Source organism: Sciurus carolinensis, chromosome 4, assembly GCF_902686445.1.
Source record: "Sciurus carolinensis chromosome 4, mSciCar1.2, whole genome shotgun sequence".
Classification (NCBI taxonomy): domain Eukaryota; kingdom Metazoa; phylum Chordata; class Mammalia; order Rodentia; family Sciuridae; genus Sciurus; species Sciurus carolinensis.
In genome coordinates this window covers 8,020,617-8,024,204 of record NC_062216.1, presented here as the reverse complement: position 1 = coordinate 8,024,204, position 3,588 = coordinate 8,020,617, and the positions used below count along the sequence as shown (strand labels likewise).

The window sequence follows — 3,588 nt, the reverse complement described above, 5'->3', positions numbered from 1 at the left end:
TAAGACAGGCTGAAGACAGCACTCCTCTGGTCTCCAGCCATGCTGGGCAGGACGAAGACCCTGCTTTTAGAGCCTCTTGTCCTCCCAAGTGCATTTCCAAGGTGTTCTTCACAGAACCGACCACCCATCTGGATCCTCCCACCTGGGTCCTGGCGCTTCTTCATCACAGTGGATGAACTAGGCCTGCGAGTGGCTCAGTTCACTGCTGCAGTTCTCTGGTGCTCTTTTGGAGATCTTTTAGAAGTGCTTTTCTAGCTCAGAAGAGCAATCTTATTGGGAGATTCTCCTCGCTGTCTCCCACATTATCTGAGGAAGGAGGGTATAGACTGTTTGAGACTTTGCTTTCTCTTAGGTTGGGTCAAGGACCAGGATGACTTGAAGCCATTGACTGGCACAGAGTTGGGTCCAAGAGATTGCAGGACACTCATAATTATGCAAACATAAACTTTTGTAAAATATATATCAAAGCCCTGGTTTTTAAAATGTCTTGCTTTGGGTTTCTGGCAACTTCTACTATTGTCTTAAGAGGTGTACAAGTACACATAAAAAAGATACCGACACCGCAAGATTGTTCTGGGTCATTTTCCTGTCTTCTGGAGTCCTGTAATTGTGTAAGAAGGGACAGTTATCTGGCTGGTGTGTCACGATTGCTCTGGGTTTGCAACAACTGCAGGGGACTCACATCCAGAAGGCAAGTTTCAAATTAAGTTATAACAGTTGCACACCAAGTCAGTTGTTGTTTGGGAGAGTACTTCAAAATCTGGCTAATTATCAGAGTTAACCTGCAGCATTTCTAGAAATTCCAGTTCCTGGCCTCTGGTGGAAGAGGTGTAGGATAGGGCTGGGATGGGGCCAAAAAGATGTGTTTTTCAAAAGTCACTCAGACGCCTCTGATAAGAAGCCTGGTTTGGGAACCATTGGTGCTAATGGTTTAAATATGGTTTGTCTCCTCCATAACTCAGGTTGAAATCTAATCTCCATTGAGATTTATTGAGGTAAGACCCAATGGAACCTGTAAGGGATAATTCGGGAATCAGACATGGAGGCATATGCCTGTAATCCCAGCTACTTGGGAGGCTGAGGCAAAAGGATCATGAGTTCAAGGTCAGCCTCAGCAACTTAGCAAGACCCTGTCTCAAAATAAAAATTTTAAAGGGCTGGGGATGTAGCTCAGTGGTAGAGTGCCCCTGGGTTCAATCTCCAGCACCAAAACTGAAACAACAGAAAGATGATTCAGGCTCTGCCCTGGTGGATGGGTCAATGCTTTCAGTGATTCGTGGTGACAGTCATTTGGAGAGTGGGTGTACCATATGCCAGCGTGGCTGTGTCTCTCTCCTGTACTCCTTGTCTCACCACTTGATGCTCTGCACCACCTCAGAACTCTGCCCGTGGGATGGCCCTCACCAAATGAGGTCCAAGGACCTGAACCCTGAGTCACCTCTTCCTGATGACTGACCCCATCTGTGGTATGTTTTACTAGCAACTGAAGGCAGACCAAGACAATCCTGTTAGTGGAAGGCCTTGTGTTCCAGCAGGCTCAGCATCAGCTGGGGTTTCTTGGAAGCACCCACTCTGTGTATGCCGGGACCTCAGTGGGTTTGCATGCTTGAGAAGCACCCACTGAGGGTATCACAGCCTTGAGCAAAGTGCTTGAGAGAAAGGTATGATCTCACTGTTAGGACAGCCTTCCCAGGGAGGTTGGCATGTTCAGAGGATTCGAGAGGCAGAAAGCAAACCTGTGTCCCCATTTGACCAGTGAGGAAGCCGCAGAGCCAAAGAAAAAGCAGAGGGTTCAGAGAGTGGAATGAGTGTTCAGCCTCTTGTCTTGCTGACAGAGAAAACACTAAATTGTTTTGATAAATGTATTCACAGAAGATGTTAGTTAACACTATCTTTCTGGAATTTTTACTCAACTAAGGAAGCAGGGCCACTTGGTAACAAAGAAAGTCTTGGGGTACCAGGCTATTGGGCTGGAATTTGTGTTGGGTTCTACCATTTTGCTAATCTGGGTTGTGTGGTTCTGGGAGACTCATGTGACTTCTTGGACTTTGGTTTTCTCATCTGTAAAATGTCAGTGACTCCAATCTCATCAGATCCTGTGCCCCATTTTATAATAGATATTTCCAACATCTTTTCTTTTCTGAAATTAAAACCACAGGTGAAACTGCCTACAGACATGATTTTTAAAGAACCCCTGGCTTCCTCTTCCTGTACGCAGCCTAAGGTGATCTGTGAAAATGGTTCTCTAATCTCTTGACACAGAAAACCCCACAAAATCACGCAAATCTTCATGTTCACCTTCATGTGAAAAACTGCACAGGCCAGAAAGGGTATGCATAGCTGAAAAGCCACCAAGTACCTGAGAGATGTCACTTTACAGAAGAAATATGTGCTGTTCTAGTGTTGCAATGGAGTTGGGAGGTGTGCCCAGGCTGAACAGTGGGAATGGACACAGGGTTGGTGGCCCAAACAGAGTGCTGAATTTTTACTGCACAAGCTTAAAAATGCATAAAGTAATGCTGAACTCGAGGGTTTGGACGTAGATTCTCTGGTCATCGGACACCCCCAATGTTTTGGGTAAACAAAGCACCCAGGATGTATTGCTGTACTTACAGAGCTCACAGTTGGATGAACCCATACCTGAACTCCCCTGCTATGTACAGATGATCCTCACCGCAAAGGAACAAACTGCTCCTAAGCCAGAAGAGGAGGTTCCAGAAGAAAAAGACATCCCAGAGGAAACTAAAGAAACAAAAACTTATGGCATGGGAGTAAATTCAGCATAAAATAAATGCAAATAAAAGTAAAAGAAAAAAAAATCTCTCTGATGCCCTACCTATAACTGAAATGGGAAATTGAAGTACAACTAGGTTATAATAAAATAATATGCAATCCAATGTGTAAATACTTAGGTGGTATATTATCTGCGTCTTGTCTTTTCTGTATTCTGATGCTTTGCCTTCTGGGCTTACTGACCTTGCAGGGGCTGTGCTTTGCAGGGTCAGTCAATTCATAGAAATAGCATACATGCTTGGCCAGGAGTGAGCATGCTTTTCAAATGCAAACCAGTCACAGCCCAACTCTTCTTGATGGGGTTCTCAGACCATGTCACTAGACACCTGCCCTAATCACCCCAGGACCAGGTACTAGGCAACTAGGGAGAACCCCTATGCCCCAGGGCCCCTGAAAAGATCTGCACCACCAGATCCTGAGCTTGCCCACCTGACGTTCCCATTTCTTCCTGCAGACTACTGTCCCCCTCTCCCGCACCTTCATGACAACGCCAGGGCCTCCTTGTGTGGTCCCCCGTCATGGTGTGCCCCTTCCTCCTGAGAGCTGTGAGAACAGAATATCTTTTCAATGGCAATCATCTCCTGATCTCTTGGCCTCACTGTAACCTCACATTTTCTAGTAATAAACTATGTTTTAAAACATAACTATACCGCAGAACGTAAGGAAATCGTTTCTTGGAAATGTTTCTAATGAATAGCCTTGGATTTTAAAAAAATTCAGAAAATCAGGAGCTATTCTTTAGATGGACAGAGATTGAGAAAGCAGAGGAACAGCTGGACGGGGGGATAAAAGCTA

The 3,588-nt window shown here is 45.3% G+C and overlaps 1 pseudogene; it reads left to right on the top strand.

Moving 5' to 3' along the window:
- The first annotated feature begins 2,237 nt into the window (after nucleotides 1-2,237).
- On the top strand, nucleotides 2,238-2,775 carry LOC124983827 (60S ribosomal protein L17-like; annotated as a pseudogene).
- Nucleotides 2,776-3,588: the final 813 nt, after the last annotated feature.